Source organism: Salvelinus alpinus, chromosome 28, assembly GCF_045679555.1.
Source record: "Salvelinus alpinus chromosome 28, SLU_Salpinus.1, whole genome shotgun sequence".
Classification (NCBI taxonomy): Eukaryota; Metazoa; Chordata; class Actinopteri; order Salmoniformes; family Salmonidae; genus Salvelinus; species Salvelinus alpinus.
The window spans coordinates 3,804,183-3,822,580 of record NC_092113.1 but is presented as its reverse complement, the minus strand read 5'-3'; positions in this window follow the sequence as shown (position 1 = coordinate 3,822,580).

Below are 18,398 nucleotides of genomic sequence, written 5' to 3'. Positions count from 1 at the left end.
TAAAGTAAGGAAGTCTGTCTTTAAAAGTGTTTATAGTGATTTTGTCTAAACTATCTTTGTTTTAACAGACTAGTATTAATCCGTATTAGGATAAGAGAGCTCTCACTCAAGACCTTGCACTCAAGACCTTGCACTCAAGACCTTGCACTCAAGGACAGATAATTTACCAAACACACACACGCACAGCCTCACACACACATCCACACATTGTAAAAAACAACTCTCACTCTGGTCTATGCCTGCCTGCACGAACGTACACCTCCTGTTTCCTGCAGGTTGGAGCACGACAGCAGCTTCTGAGAGACAGACCACACAGCAGCTCTGTGAAACACTGCCGGAACACTCACACTCTTTCTCGCACACACACACACACTCTCTTTCGCACACTTACACACAATCTCACCCTCATCTGATCTCTCTTTTTCCTCTCTTCTTCTTGTTCCGCGAGGAGTCTGTGCTCTCTCTCTCTCTCTGTCTCTCTCTCTGTCTCTCTCTCTCTCTCTATATATATATATATATCATCTTTAACAGAGGAGAGGTCAAAGGTAAGATTAATATTTATGTTGAGTGTTACCTTGGAGAGCGCCGAGCGGCACTCCTTTGAAGGTGTGGGGGCATTGGGGTGGGGTCCAAACGAGCTGCCCTGTAGAGGGCATTTTTCTCAACCCGTTTTGGCCCAGCCCGCCCGCCCCTGTCTACATTCGCAGCACAGCCCCACTGCGTGAGCTTCACAGTGCACACAGTTTGGCTGAGGGAATGCAAATGTTCCCCTTCTGGTGTCAGACACTTCCAGGGCCATCTGCAACATATGAGACACAGCTGTGAAACGGCCGGCGTGAGAGAGAGAGAAGAAAACAAAACGTCTTAAAACTCATGTCCTTTGTGTTTTCCATTCCCTAGGTGGATTTTTCCAAAACGGTGCTTAGCGTTACCGTAACAAAAGAGAGACTTCAGACAAACTCACAGGTCTCCAAATGACACATGCTCAGTTCCTGATGATAATGATGATCAGCTCATTAGATATACTGCACCTGTAGTTCTCCTACTGTCATTCAGTACCTACAGTACTTTCCTCCTGTATCCCGTGTCTCTTCTCACCCTGTCAGTCTGCAGACGGATATAGGCCACACAGGAACACCACAGTAGCCTGTCTCTGATTCATAGCACTCAGCAGCTCTTCACACCCTAATCAGTTATGTTTCCTACTGTTGACAGGCACAGATAGCATTTTTTGAAGCCTTACCCCTAATGCACCCACCACACAGAGTTATTGCTTATCCAAAGCAGGATATTATCACCCAGACATCCACTTACTCTGTCACTCTGTGTCATCAGCGCAGAGAATCGGCCTGACGATACTCTCTTCTCTCCCCACTTTACCTCACACTCATCAGTGTGTCCATTTCGGGGTGCGAGGGGTTAATAATGGCCCCTCCGGCTCAGAAGAGTCCCCCATTTAGATCCTTGTCTCTATGGTGAGTGGGCCCTTGTTCTAATCAATCTGTAAGCCTGTGCTGGGCTGTCAATCAAAGCCCTGGGTGATTAGCGATCAGTCACTTCCTTTTTAGTGGAGCAGAAACAGAGCCACACCGGCCTCACTGGCCCGGGCAAAAAGCTGATGAGAAACAGGGTTAGAGGACCAGGGGAGGAGGGGTTAGAGAAGGAGGTGGACAGGGGGTTTGGGTGGGGGTGTTGGGTGGTGGTTGGGTCCGATGAGGCAGCTCTGTTTTCTATTTGTGAGGATTAGGCTGACAGATCTGTATGTGGTTTGTTTAGACCTCTAGCTTCAGCTAATCCCCCTCACCTGCAGTGGGTGCAGCCTCCTCCCTCCTCTCCCTTTCCGCTGACCCTACAACCCCCCTCAACCCCCCCCATGCTTCCCCCTTCACCCAGTACAAACACTCATCCCGAGACGCTGCACTCTGTCTCCTCAGGTTAGGGCCTCACACTCGACACAAATCTTTCTCAGGCCAAAGGAACCGGCGGGGATCCCTGCCTCTCTGAACCAGGGGAAAGAAAGAGGACCACAACATCTTGTGGGCTTTCTTTCACAGATTATTCTGGGTTTTTTCATGGCGGGCGGGTGAGGAGTTGTTGCTCGTCACCTAGAGATAGCAATTACTGAGCTATTAAGGGCCATTACTACGAAAGCAGCTTGTCATAGCCACTCAGGAGCGAGAGGGAGACCTCTGCTAAAGCAGCGCGTTAGGAGATATTCAGGGTCAGGTCAATGGCAGAGATCTTTTTCCCTCCAAGTCCTGGCTCCCACACACTCCCAAACAAGCCCTGAGCATTCTGCGAGACCACCGTGCCCCTACAAACACACACAACATGCCTGCAAGTCATTTGCTAAGGAGGAGACTCCAAAATGACCTAACGTTTCCAGAATTCAGAAGAGATTGTCTGTTATAACAACACAACGGCATGGATTTCATGCCTCTAGTTGCCAGATGAAAGGAATGGCCCCAGGCAAATATTAACTCATTTTAGTTGCAGTTTTTTTTATTTCACAGCGGACCTCAGAGAGAGAGAGAGCGAGAGAGAGAGAGAGAGAGAGAGAGAGAGAGAGAGAGAGAGAGAGAGAGAGAGAGAGAGAGAGAGAGAGAGAGAGAGAGAGAGAGAGAGAGAGAGAAAGAGGGAGAGAGAGAGAGAGAGTGGGGTGTGGGGTTCTCTTTTTAGCGAGAAATTAAAGCTTCCCCCACTCAGCCCTGTGGTGTTGTGAGGTAGGCAGGAATTTGAGGCTCAGAGGTGGTTTCGCTGTAGGGGTCACAGAGGTACCGACAAATGTTTGGAGGGTCTTGGGGTGGAGCGCATGCAGTCTGCAGCTGGTGGAGCGATGGCACAGTATGGAGCGACACACACACACACACACACACACACACACACACAAACATTCACACACACATTCCTGGTAACACACTCCTAATGCGAAGCAGTTATGGCATCTCACAGAAAATTACAGGCATATATCCTGATGTGCCGGACAGCACCACTGTCGCTTTGTGTTTCACTGACAACACATGTTCACAGACACTTCAACAGCTGTTTAGAGTGTGTGGGCGTCTGCTAAAGATAATTATGTGCACAGCCTTAACACGAATAAAAGCACCGAAAAATAAATTACGGACAACACATGCACAATTTTCAATGAGCATATGCCAAAATCAAAGTCCTCAACTTCTCAATTTCAGTCAGAGTAGATTAGCCAGTGATTTGTATCTGCCCACACTCTGTAAGAACACACACGCACGCACGCACACACGCACGCCCACACACACACACACACACACACATACACACACACACACACACACGCACACACACACAGAGGAAGGAATATTGGACAAGTTGCAGCAGGCCCGTGTCAGGATGCTAATAAGGTTTAGTAGGTTGCTATGGGGTGCTAACTGGCCCACACACACTGGCCCTGGGCAAAGCTATCCATATTCATTTCATTCCAGTGTAGGTTTTATTTCATTCCTCCTCCACAAGAATGTAATCAAACATGTCCAAACACTTTGTCGAAGTTGACAAGTTCCGGGTCGAATTGTTGGAGAATGTAGATACGATGATGGACACTCAACAGAGCCATGAGGAAGTCAACAGGTAGGTATATATATCTTTCTATACATCAGTGCTTGACATGGGCAGAAGCTCGTTGGAGCTGAGTACCGCACCTCAAATGTTCTACCGCTTATTAAGCTCCTGCTCCTCTTATTCGTTTCAAAAGTATCAAAAGTATTGTGGAGCTCCTGCGTCCAAACGTCAACAGTAACAGCAACCAAAATGAGTAGCGGTACCTATTTCAGTCCAAGTCCAGCACTGTGATACACAACATGTTGTACACAGACAACCCTTGCCGATGTGATAGGCTTGCCTACGCTAGGGATGAGCATGTTAATCTATACAATGTTCTTGCAGGTCTTTTTTTTTTTTAAGGGGTGGATCAGCTTAATATTGCGGAAAGATTGTTGCTCCCATCAATGTAATTGTCTGCATCATTTCCAATCCCCCATATATTTTTGGGGGAAATATATATATCCATAGACATAAACGCATGCATACATATACACATACATACATACATACACATACCTATATAGATATACATACTTTTTAAAGAATATACCTTTATTATTCCCCGCAAACCCTACCACCCTTCCCCCAAAACACTTAGGCTTCTACCTTCCGTTTCTACCTTCAGTTTATTCTTGCAGTTTTTACTGCCTAGGCCTATTGGCTTATTGGCTCAACATAGTTGAAAGAGGAGACATTTTATGTGGCGATATATGCTTGTGAAAAAAATGACAGGATTGTTTGAATCAGTTTGAATTTGTGGTCCACCGATTTTCCCATTAATAACTGGTGTACTTTAGTTAGACTATAGGTTAGACCTGCCACCAAGGTTACTTTTCTCTATTCTGATTCTCAGCCAGGAACTTTTCATCTGCATTGAAAAGGTGATTCTAGAGATAATGATCAGTCTGTCTAATGATGAAGCTCCAGTTTTGGTCCTACCCGACCGATCCAAGTGGGTCAATGTAAGGTAAGCTACTCACTTTGTTACTATAATGTAAAGCTTTCGGGCCGTTTTCTTATCCAGACGGTGCATTCGGAATGTATTCAGACGCCTTTACTTTCTCCACATTTTGTCACATTACAACTTTATTCTAAAATGTATGAAATAATTTTTCTTCCTCATCAATCGACACGCAACACTCCATAATGACAAAGCGAAAATAGGTTTTTAGAAATTTTTGCACATTTATTACAAATATCAGAAACTATTCAGACCCTTTGCTATGAGACTCGAAATTGAGCTCAGGTGCATCCTGTTTCCATTGATCATCCTTGAGATGTTTTTCCAACTTGATTGGAGTCCACCTGTGGTAAAATCAATTGATTGGACATAATTTGGAAAAGAACACAGCTATCTACAGTACATAAGGTCCCACAGTTGACAGCGCATGTCAGAGAAAAAAACAAGCCATAGAGCTCCGAGACAGGGTTGTGTTGAGGCACAGACCTGGGGAAGGGTACCAGAACATTTCTGCAGCAGTGAAGGTCCCCAAGAACACAGGTGGCCTTCATCATTCTTAAATGGATGAAGTTTGGAACCACCAAGACTCTTCCTAGACCTGGCCACCCAGCCAAACTGAGCAATCGGAGGAGAAGGGCCTTGGTCAGGGAGGTGTCCAAGAACTCGTTGGTCACTCTGAAGGAGCTCCAGAGTTCCTCTGTGGAGATGGGAGAACCTTCCAGAAGGTCAATCATCTCTGCAGCACTCCACCAATCAGGCGTTTATGGTAGAGTGGCCAGACGGAAGCTATTTCTCAGTAAAAGGCACATGACAGCCCGCTTGGAGTTTGCCAAAAGAAACCTAAAGACTCTCAGACAATGAGAAACAAGATTTTCTGGTCTGATGAAACCAAGATTTAACTATTTGGCCTGAATGCCAAGCATCACATCTGGATGAAATCTGGCACCATCCCTACGGTGAAGCATGGTGGTGGCAGCATCATGCTGTGGGGATGATTTTCAGGGGCAGGGTCTGGGAGACTAGTCAGGATCGAGGGAAAGATGAATGGAAAAAAGTACAGAGAGATCATTGATGAAAACCTCCTCCAGAGCACTTAGGACCTCAGACTGGGGCGAAGATTCCCCTTCCAACAGGACAATGATTCTAATCACACAGCCAAGACAGCGCAGGAGTGGTTTCGGGACAAGTCTCTGAATGTCCTTGAGTGGCCCAGCCAGACTTCTCTGGAGAGACCTGAAAATAGCTGTGCAGCAACGCTCCCCATCCAACCTGACAGAGCTTGAGAGGATCTGCTGAGAAAAATTGGAGAAACTCTCCAAATAGAGGTGTTCCAAGCTTGTAGCATCATACCCAAGAAGACACGAGGCGGTAATTGATGCCAAAGGTGCTTCAACAAAGTAGTGAGTAAAGGGTCTGAATACTTTAATTTTTAATACGTTTGCAAAATAAAAAGTAACTTTTTTTGCTTTGTCATTATGGGGTAGTGTGTGTAGATTAACGAGGGGGGGAAACATTTCCGTTTTAGAATAAGGCTGTAAAGTAACAAAATGTGGAAAATGTCAAGGGGTCTGAATACTTTCCAAATGCACTGTATACCACTGTGTGGGTGGTTCTTAGACCCAACATACACACTCTGTTTGACCTTTGCAAGATAAACATGTAAATCTATACAACCGATGTCTTATTTATGTTGTGTAAATATACCCAGTACATTTTAAATAAGCGTCATGTAGTGTAAATTGAACATTACACTAAATGTGAATAGTCAGGTTCTGCAAGTGGTCTAAATTGTTAAACGTATTTGGAGGGATTCATTTAGTTTTTTGTTCTCTCAGTATATCTGAATGTGTTTCAGAGCTAAGAAGTCAAAGGGGGTTTGTGGGGGAGTAAATGTGTCGATAGAATCACTTAAAGTGTTGATCCTTAATCCTTGAAGCTGAAATAACTTCCTGACTCTGAATAGTTGTCCAGTTTGATAAAAGATATAAAAAGCACCAGCTACACACACGCCAACACACATACACATGCAAATCTGGCGGTTTGTGGAGGTCTTTCATGTGCACAGGCTGTGGAGACCTCATGCTTAGAACAAAGCGGACTGTCTGGTTGAGTCTACATCAAACCTTATAGCTTAAAGCCCATTTTGGCTTGGCTGTTTCAAATGTGAGAATCCCACAGATTGGGAGGCAAAGGTTTCACAGAGGAAATGCAGTCGAGGTATGGGGGGAGGATTTCTACTTCTCCCAGGTAGCCCCCAGGGTTTGTGATTCTTCTAAGAAGGATCACAAAGGTGACGGGCTCCTTTACCGAGCTGATCAAAGACACAAGACCAAGTGTTCCGATTCGGGCGAAGAATTCTTTCCCTAATGATCTTTCTTCTTCATTCCCAACTTGAGTTTTAACAACGTCGCCGGCCTTCAATTGACTTCGGGAACTTCTGTCGCCGTTCGGAGCGACCGTTCCTCGTCTGTCCACCCCTTCCTCCACCATCTACAAACTTGTGCAGAGCAACACGTGCTACAAAAAGGTCCATGTTATGTCAGCTAGCGAACGCACAAGAGAAGACATCGTTGCTGTAACAACCTACAGCTCTTTGAGAAGTCGTTCTCTTTTTCCCCACAGGGACTATCTATCACAGTGAAGCGCCGTTTATTTGGATCACTAAATGCGGTTGATTCCATGGTGAATGGAATCTCCTGCATGCTCAAGGCGGGGGCTACATCTCAGGTGATATGTGTTCCCTGGAGGAGCACAGCACCAGGGTGGACTGTCAATCCAGCTCCACTCTACGTCCCACTAACACTCTAACTACGTTTCCCCCTGAAACATCGTAGCATCGTCACAGTATGGTCAAGTCCCTGTTGAATATGCATACAGTGTTAGATATTTGTCATGCAGTAACGTCATCCGCCACCTATGTCCGCAACAGTAAACTCCTCCCATTTCAATAACATAACAGAGATCCGTAGTCTCCTGTCCCAAACCTATTCAATCCGGTGTTCACCTCTCTGGCCACAATCTCCAAGTTCAACCCCATGTACTAATCACTCGGTTAAACAGCATAAATGTTCAGGAAACCAAACAACCTCAAGCTGTTTACTTTTGTTCTGTCTACTGTTTGTGTGTTGCATAAATCAAATGTTAACCAAGCAGCCTGATTGATATCTCATTATCAGTTTAAGCTTGAAAGCTAACATCCTCTTGCTATGTTGATAATTGTGTTTCTTTTATTGTGTTTCTAAATTCTTTTCTCAGGCTACTCCAGCTTTATCTACTGTTGGCGGGGAACCAAGAGTGTCCTTTATAATTATGTCAGAACTCCTATCTCATCAATATCGTAAAGAGTTTGTGAGACTTCCTTCCTCTCAGAACAAACTCTGTAAAGTCCTCTAGCTTTTATCTACTGGTGAGGAAGAGTCCATCAGTCATGTTTGTGTTCACCTTGACCCGTTCTCCAGACATTGTGTCGCCTGCTAAGATTGTTTTGATAGTGGAGAAGGACGCCCCCCTTCCAGACACTGCTAGACGAGGACTTTTGCACCAAGCTATCTCCTTGCATCTCGATCACAGTATGTCCAACATCCGCCCCTTCTTTCAATTTTTGCCTAAAAGGACATACCCAAATCTTACTGCCTGTAGCTCAGGATCTGAGGCAAAGATATGCAAATTCTTGATTCCACTTGAAAGGAAACACTTTGAAGTTTGTGGAAATGTTAAATTAACGTAGAAGAACATAACACATTAGATCTGGTAAAAGATAATACAAAGAAAAAAAGAAGCTTTTTTTTGTCCTTTTTTTTCTATCATCATCTTTGAAACGCAAGAGAAAGGCCTTAATGTATTATGCCAGCCCAGGCACAATATACATTTTGGCCACTAGATGGCAGCAGTGTATATGCAACGTTTTAGACTGATCCAATGAACCATTGCATTTCTTTTCAAAATGTTGTCTCAAGACTGCCCAAATGTTCCTAATTGGTTTATTAATACATTTTCAAGTTCATAACTGTGCACTCTCCTCAAACAATAGCATGGTATTATTTCACTGTAATAGCTACTGTAAATTGCACAGTGCAGTTAGATTAACAAGACTTGAACCTTTCTGCCAATATCAGATATGTCTATGTCCTGGGAAATGTTCTTGTTACTTACAACTTCATGCTATTCACATTAGCCTACGTTAGCTCAACCATCCCGCTGGGGACCCACCGATCCTGTAGAGGTTTTAACCCCGGTTTCTCTGTTCTCATGGTTGCTTTAAACTGAATGTGTTAATCATACCTATTCTGAATCTGTTTTGTGTGTGTGTCAGGGTAAAGGTGTCCCAGATGTGAACAGCAGGCTGATGTTGAGAAAGCTTTGGGACACCCTGCACATCCCCATTTTTGCTCTGGTGGATGCTGACCCTGGTAATACTACTCGTCCTATCACACACACACAGAGGGGTTGCGTGTCCTGCTAAGCCCACAGACCCCTCCCTATCTGATGTGTCATGGTAGTTGGAATGGGTATTGTTTGTGTCAGCGTGTTCTAGCCTAGTGGAATCATCACACTGGGGCCCCTGGACTCAATGACATCGACTGTCCCTCTCCATACAGCACCTCTCTGCTCCCCTCCTCTCTCCTCACATCACATGGCAAGTCGCATGTGTAATGCTTTGTTCTATCTCCCCTTAGCTACATGTCTCGAAGGATAATTGCTCTGGTATGGTAGTGATTGTAGTCTCTCTCTTCTCTCTCTCTCTCTCTCTCTCCCTCTCTCTCTCTCTTCTCCCTCTTCTCTCTCTCTCTCTCTTCTCCCTCTTCTCTCTCTCTCTCTCTCTCTCTCTCTCTCTCTCTCTCTCTCTCTCTCTCTCTCTCTCTCTCTCTCTCTCTCTCTCTCTCTCTCTCTCTCTCTCTCTCTCTCGTCTCTCTCTCTCTCTCTCTCTCTCTCTCTCTCTCTCTCTCTCTCTTCTCCCTCTCTCTCTCTCTCTCTCTCTCTCTCTCTCTCTCTCTCTCTCTCTCTTCTCTCTCTCTCTCTCTCTCTTCTCTCTCTCTCTCTCTCTCTCTCTCTCTCTCTCTCTCTCTCTCTCTCTCTCTCTCTCTCTCTCTCTCTCTCTCTCTCTCTCTCTCTCTCTCTCTCTCTCTCTCTCTCTCTCTCTCTCTCTCTCTCTCTCTCTCTCTCTCTCTCTCTCTCTCTCTCTCTCTCTCTCTCTCTCTCTCTCTCTCTCTCTCTCTCTCTCTCTCTCTTCACTCTCTCTCTTCACTCTCTCTCTTCTCTCTCTCTCTCTCTCTTCTCTCTCTCTCTTCTCTCTCTCTCTCTCTCTCTCTCTCTCTCTCTCTCTCTCTCTCTCTCTCTCTCTCTCTCTCTCTCTCTCTCTCTCTCTCTCTCTCTCTCTCTCTCTCTCTCTCTCTCTCTCTCTCTCTCTCTCTCTCTCTTCTCTCTCTCTCTCTCTCTCTCTCCCAGGCATTGAGATCATGTGCATCGACAAGTACAGATCAGTGATGAGTCCTCCCATGCCTATGTATTTCTGTACATTATCAAACATGGCCTGTGCAGTGTCTAACAGCTAACATGTTGCCTTTGATCACGTGCAACTACGTCAGCGATTTTAATTGGCTGATGCTTTCACTTAACCTTGAACATAAACTTTTTTTTAAATTGTTTGCAAGTATGCCCCCCCCCCCCCCCCCCCCCCCACTGCACAATTCATGATCAAAAACATCCACATCTTCGGCTGTTTGGACATAAATGGAGGAAGCATTTACTGTGTTACAGGGTATTTCCTTCGTTTCAGTTGTAGCAAACATTATTTTATCTTGGTATTGTCATTTAGAAGACCATCATCCAAAGCAACTTAGAGTTACGGGGGCAGGAGAAAGAGTTTGTATTGCACCTCTCAACCCGCTCAGAGAATAGCTGAAAGCAAGGTGGGTCGGTCTGTGTCGTAAACATGCCCCTAGTCTCCACTAACCTCCTCTGAAGAAACTGTAAGCTTGTAGTCCTTCACTCCTGTTTTATGACACGTAAGCGCCATTCTCTGAGTGTGTTTTTAGCAGGGGAGGCTCCTCAGAGGAGGAAGGGGAGGACCATCCTCCTCAGTGAATTTCCTAAAAATAAAAATAGAGAAACATTTCAGAAGTTATCCTTTTTAGATAAAGCTATATAAAATATATTCACGTCACCAAATAATTGATTATAACACACTGTTTTGCTATGAAGGTCAACAATAGCCTCAACAGCCCTCTGTAGGGTAGCACCATGATGTAGCCGGAGGACAGCTAGCTTCTGTCCTCCTCTGGGTACATTGACTTCAATACAAAACCTAGGAGGCTAATGTTTCTCTCCCCCTTAGACTTAGACATTATTATGATAACTTCCGGAGGGCATCCTTTAACCCAACAGAGGTCTTGCAGCATGAACTGACATATATATTTTTACTATATTCTACATTGTAGAAATATAGTGAAGACATCAAAACTAGTAAATAGCACATGTAGTAACTAAAAAAGTGCTTAACAAATCAAAACATATTTTAGATTTTAGATTCTTCTAAGTAGACAGACACCCTTTGCCTTGATAACAGCTTTGCACACTCTTGGCATTCTCTCAACCAGTTTCATGAGGAATGCCTTTCCAACGGTCTTGAAGGAGTTCCCACGTAAGCCTAAAAATGCTCAAGTAAAACGGAAATGCTCAGTACATTGTTCAAGGGCAAAGTAGCCGAACTGTACAGTGCATTTTCACAAAGCATGTGCAAGGTATGATTTATTGATTGACAATTTTTTCTCTCACAAAAGCATGCGCAAGGTGTCAATTTAGGCTATTGTTAGATTTTTTTTCTTTCAGCAAGATATTAGGCTATTATTCAATAGGCCTAAATATTCAATAAATAAATGAATAACTGTTGAAGAAAAACGTAATTGTTCAATAAAAAAAAGGAACTGTACAGTGCATTTTCTGTATTTGCTGGTTAGGGTCGGGTGCGGGCCTCCGATTTTCACTTTAACATAGTCAGGCAGTTGCGGATGGGTTATTTGCAATTGAAGGTCAGGGGGGTGGACAAACAGCAGACCCGTGCATCACTAGTTTCCACAGACAACCCAGTTCTGATCTTTTGCCAATTGTGAAAATGTAGAAAGTATTGATCTGGCTACCAGCTCTTTTGTGAAATAGATAAGATCACGCCTTGTGGTCCAGGCAGAACTCTGTTTGCTCATCCCTCCTCTTGCAAATCTCTTAAGAATGCATGTTTTGTCCTTGTTGCAGATGGAAATGATGCAACAGACCAAGGTGAAAGCTGAGATCCAGTCCCTGGGGTCCATAGCCGGGTCTACCTGCCCAACAAGCTGTGCTACGGGGGCTGGATACGATCACACACTGCCACCCTGTGGTGAGATGTGGGAATTGATTTGGCTGGATTCAAGCGGTATAGTTGTGGTATAGTGGTATAGTTGCAGTGTGTTTATTTAAAAGGTAAATGTGTATTGACTGACGTTTCGTTGGTCTCATGGTAGTATCGGCTGGTCTAGTTCTATGGGAGGTTTTGCAGACTTTCCATAGAGGTTATGGTATCATCCTCAACCAAATCCTGTGGGAGTGGATTTAGACACTGTGACATACAGACACCGGCTGTTAGTAATTGTGGATCCAGCTTGGTGTGCCCACTGCGGCAGTAGGCAACCCTGTGGTTAGAGAAGCGGGCCAGCAACCAGAGGGTTGCCGGTTTGAATCCCGGCTCAGACAGGACAATCTGGTGCAGAGTGAACTGGCAACCGGAAGGTAGCTGGCATCATCCTAGATACCATTGCCTGCTATTGTGCCCTTTAGCAAGGAAATGAACCTCCTATAATTGCTCCAGGGGTGCTGCACTGCAGCGCGATTTCTTCCATCCCCTCTGGGTGTGTGTCGGGGGTTGGGTCGTGAGCATAAAGGCACATTTCCGTTCTTTGTAACTTAATGGACAATAAAGTACTGTGCATCTTAACTTAGTCAAAGGTAATGACTCCACTCGGTGCCTGTTCTGTGAGTGGTGATATACCAGTCTTTCCCATCGTCATGTGGTCAGGAAAAACTCCTCCCTCCAGCACACATGCACATCATTTCTCACTTCACATTTTGGGGAAAATAATCTGCTGTGTCATAACCAATAACGGAGCGTTGATGTTACACCCATTGCTGTTAATCCACCCAATAATGTTACACCCACTAATGTCACACCCGTCGCTGTTGATCCACCCACTTCTTTTGCAATGCCCACTTTCAGACACACTCCAACTTGATGACAGCTCTGCACACTCTTGGCAAAATGCACATCAGTCAATTCAAATCTTCAATTTACTTGCAGGAGATAGAATGCTACATTGTAGCTGGTCCCATCAGATAAACTGGCACACGTAAAGGCTACAGCATGCCTCAGTTCAGCTGGCGCCTAGCCGAACCGAACAAGTATGTTTGCATTGTGCTCCCTTAAAAAACCTTCGCTTTAAAAAAATTGGCAATAGTACTATTTGTCCATTTTGAGATGCCTTAGCCAGTATACACTTCCTTAAAGTAGTCAGAATGAATCTATATAGATAACTCAAGAAATGTGTCATTAAAGTGGCAGTATGTCACATAGACATGTGAGTTATAGATCTATCATTTTACTTGAAAGCAAGTCGAAAAAGCAGTAGATATGTTCTATGTGTGCTTTTTCTATGCTTCCCAATCTTACATTTTGTTTTTGCTTCTTTTACTTTTGGTTTTGTACACTAGCTTCAAACAGCTGAAACAACGATATTTTTGGTTATGGAAAATATATTTAACAGCGACCGGTTTAGATGGTACAATGATTATCTACACTATATTAGCTTATTTTCTCACCTAAACTGAAATTAGGCAAACTATTAGAGTTTTAGCAACCAGGAAATGGCACCGCGATTCCTGCATGGTGCAACTTTAATGTTGATGTTTTTGCCGAGGAGATCGTAGTCGAGCAATTTTGCATCTGACTAGGATGTTTGGTGCAGTATTTCTCAAGTGCAAAAATGTGCATAATATGACAACAGGCACTTTATTGAAGAATCCCTTATGTTGACCAATCGCCGACGAGGGGGCAAAGACTTCAAAAAACAGCCAAAGCGAGCAAAATCGTCACAAAATGTCGTCATAATATGCACAAACCTTTCTGAACTGTTTCCGCTGGGAAGTATGCTAACCTCACCAGGTGGCAGTGAATATTTCCTGTAACAAATTCTGCGTAAGCCTATCAAAGTTTCACACTTTTTCTCCTCAAACAAATGGCATTTCTGCGATTTTTAAATAGGTGAACTCGGCCACCAAAGGGATATATTTAAACCTCCAAATTCAAGGTTTACTTTCGTTCCCCTTTACTCGGTCCGTCTCAAGTGTTGAGTGCCAATATTGCATGATCATCGCATCACTTACTAGGCTCCTTACTAACATTTTGACAAAGCTTGTTTTTCGCCTATCCGTTTCACACACATTAATGTGCTTTCACAGCAATAAAGATGTAGGAGGATTATACAACGTGTGAGTTTACATTCGTACATCGGGGGAAAGAAATGACGTTGAAGACGCTTGTGGTCTTGTAAAACAGCTGTAATTGACTGCTTACTGCTATCACTAATTGGTGGTGAGATGCACTAAGGCGATAAGGCCTGAGACGACGAGATACAATAGCCGCAAGTTCGAACTCCCCACAGGGCAAAGTATTTTATTTGAGGGAAATAATGCTACACTATTGGTCCTGGAGTCAAGTAACACATACGTGACAAAGTAGATGGTCAGTACAGGTGCATCAAAGCTGGGACCGAGAGACTGAAAAACAGCTTCTATCTCAAGGCCATCAGACTGTTAAACAGCCACCACTAACACAGAGAGGCTGCTGCCTACATACAGACTTGAAATCATTGGCCACTTAAATAAATGGATCGCTAGTCACTTTAAATAATGCCACTTTAATATTACTTACGTGTCTTACATTACTCATCTCGTGTGTACACTGTATCTTATACCATCTATTGCATCTTGCCTGTGCCGCTTGGTCGTCGCTCATCCATACATTTACATGTACATATTCTTATTCCGTCCCTTTATATTTGTATGTATTGGGTAGTTGTTGTGGAATTGTTAGATTGCTCGTGAGATATTACTGCACTGTCGGAACTGGGAGCACAAGCATTTCGCTACACTCGCGTAAACATCTGCTAACCATGTGTATGTGACCAATACAATTTGATTTGATTTGCGATGGTTATAAAAATGCATGTAAACCATTGTACATGTAAGTGTAAGCCTATACATCTATGTAATATAGCCTATATTAGTGACTATTATTTATGTAACAGAGCCAGTTGCCTATGTGTCTGGTGATGCACACTCAGTCACACAAAACACACACACGTTATCACACACACGCACACACACCTCATACTCACAAACACACACACACACACACACACACACACACACACACACACACACACACACACACACACACACACACACACACACACACACACACACACACACACACACACACACACACACACACACACACACACACACACACACAGACACACACACACACAGACACACACACACACACAAGCAACTCACACACAAACACAGCCCACACTGCTGTCCCATGTTATAGAGAAATGAAACTACTGGACACTTCCCGTTTCACACTGTGTATTTAAATACTGTATTCTCGACATAGCTCATTCTACTATTTCTAATACTGCATGCAAGAAAATGCAAAAATCCAGTATTTACATAAATATATGCAGTTTAAAAACAGTGTAACTAAAATTGTATAACACACACATTTATTTCAATACTGAATTCTTGACATAGCTCACTCTAATATACAGTATATCTAAACTCAGCAGAAAAAGAAACGTCCTCTCACTGTCAACTGCTTTTATTTTCAGCAAACTTAACATGTGTAAATATTTGTATGAACATAAGATTCAACAACTGAGACATAAACTGAACAAGTTCCACAGACATGTGACTAAGAGAACTTGAATAATGTGTCCCTGAACAAAGAGGGGGTCAAAATCAAAAGTAACAGTCAGTATCTGGTGTGGCCACCAGCTGCATTAAGTACTGCAGTGCATCTCCTCCTCATGGACTGCACCAGATTTGCCAGTTCTTGCTGTGAGATGTTACCCCACTCTTCCACCAAGGCACCTGCAAGTTCCCGGGCATTTCTGGGGGAAAGGCCCTAGCCCTCACCCTCTGATCCAACAGGTCCCAGATGTGCTCAATGGGATTGAGATCCGGGCTCTTCGCTGGCGATGGCAGAACACTGACATTCCTGTCTTGCAGGAAATCACGCACAGAATGAGCAGTATGGCTGGTGGCATTGTCATGCTGGAGGGTCATGTCAGGATGACCCTGCAGGAAGGGTACCACATGAGGGAGGAGGATGTCTTCCCTGTAACGCACAGCGTTGAGATTGCCTGCAATGACAACAAGCTCAGTCCGATGATGCTGTGACACACCGCCCGAGACCATGATGGACACTCCACCTCCAAATCGATCCCGCTCCAGAGTATAGGCCTCGGTGTAACGCTCATTCCTTTGACGATAGATACGAATCCTGGTGAGACAAAACCGCGACTTGTCCGAGAAGAGCACTTTTTTGCTAGTCATGTCTGGTCCAGCGACGGTGGGCTTGTGCGCATAGACGACGTTGTTGCCGGTGATGTCTGGTGATGACCTGCCTTACAACAGGCTTATAAGCCCTCAGTCCAGCCTCTCAGCCTATTGCAGACAGTCTGAGCACTGATGGAGGGATTGTGCGTTACTGGTGTATCTCGGGCAGTTGTTGTTGCCATCCTGTACCTGTCCCGCAGGTGTGATGTTCGGATGTACCGATCCTGTGCAGGTGTTGTTACACGTGGTCTGCCACTGTGAGGACGATCAGCTGTCCGTCCTGTCTCTCTGTAGTGCTGTCTTAGGCGTCTCACAGTACAGACTTTGCAATTTATTGCCCTAGCCACATCTGCAGTCCGCATGCCTCCTTGCAGCATGCCTAAGGCACGTTCCTCCAGATGAGCAGGGACCCTGGGCATCTTTCTTTTCAAGTCAGTAGAATGGCCTCTTTAATGTCCTAAGAGTTCATAACTAACCTTAATTGCCTACCGTCTGTAAGCTGTTAGTGTCTTAACGACCGTTCCACATGTGCATGTTCATTCATTGTTTATGGTTCATTGAACAAGCATGGGAAACAGTGTTTAAGATCTGTGAAGTTATTTGGATATTTACGAATTATCTTTAAAAGACAGGGTCCTGAAAAAGAGACGTTTCTTTTTTGCTGACTTTACTTCTGTGCAAATAATTCTTAGTATAGCTTATGTAAATTCATCTGGTGTACATACATATTGCATTTGTATTTTTAATATTTTCTTGTATATTTAAATGTTAAAATTATTTGTGTACTTGTTGACATTTTAAGACATTGTTACAGTAGGAGCTAGTAACAAGCATTTTGCTGCACCCCATTTAAAATCTGCTAAACTGTGTATGCGAGCAATAAACTTTGATTTGTTGTCTACAGGGAAAAAGTCAATTTGGAAAGTATTCAGACCCCTTGACTTTTTCCACATTTTGTTACATTACAGCCTTATTCTAAAATGGATTAAATAGTTTTTTTCCCCTTATCAATCTACACACAATACCCCATAATGACAAAGCAAAAACAGGTTTGTAGAAATTTGTGCAAATGTATAATAAAAAAACCAACTGAAATATTGCATTTACATGTATTCAGACCCTTTTCTCACTACTTTGTTGAAGCACCTTTGGCAGCAATTACATCCCTGAGTCCTCTTGGGTATGAAGTTACAACGTTGGCACACCTGTATTTGGGGAGTTTCTCCCATTCTTCTCTGCAGAGCCTCTCAAGCTCTGTCAGGTTGGATCGGGAGCGTCACTGCAAAGCTATTTTTACGTCTCTCCAGAGATGTTCGAGTCCAGGCTCTGGCTGGGTCACTGAAGGACATTCAGAGACTTGTCCCGAAGACACTCCTGCATTGTCTTGGCTGTGTGCTTAGGGTCGTTATCCTGTTGGAAGGTGAACCTAAGCCCCAATCTGATGTCCTGAGCACTCTGGAGCAGGTTTTCATCAAGGAACTCTTGGTACTTTGCTCCGTTCATCTTTGCCCCGATCCTGACTAGTCTCTCAGTCCCTGCCGCTGAAAAACATCCCCACAGTATGATGCTGCCACCACCATGCTTCACTGTAGGAATGGTGCCAGGTTTCCTCCAGACGTGATGTTTGGTATTCAGGCCAAAGAGCTAAATCTTGGTTTCATCAGACCAGAAAATCTTGTTTCTCATTGTCTGAGAGTCCTTTAGGTGCCTTTTGGCAAACTCAAAGCGGGCTGTCATGTGCCTTTTACTGAGGAGTGGCTTCCATCTGGCCACGCTACCATAAACGCCTGACTGGTGGAGAGCAGCAGAGATGGTTGTCCTTCTAGAAGGTTCTCCCATCTCCACAGAGGAACTCTGGAGCTCTGTCAGAGTGACCATCGGGTTCTTGGTCACCTCACTGACCAAGGCCCTTCCCCTCTGATTTCTCAGTTTGGCTGGGCGGCCAGCTCAAGGAAGAGTCTTGGTTGTTCCAAACTTCTACCATTTAAGAATGATGGAGGACACTGTGTTCTTGGGGACCTTCATTGCTGCAGACTTTTTTGGTACCCTTCTCCAGATCTGTGCCTCGACACAATCCTGTCTTAGAGCTCTATGGACAATTCCTTCAACCTCATGGCTTGGTTTTTACTCTGACATGCACTGTCAACTGCGGGACATTATATAGAAAGGTGTATGCCTTTTCAAATCATGTCCAATCAATTTAATTTAC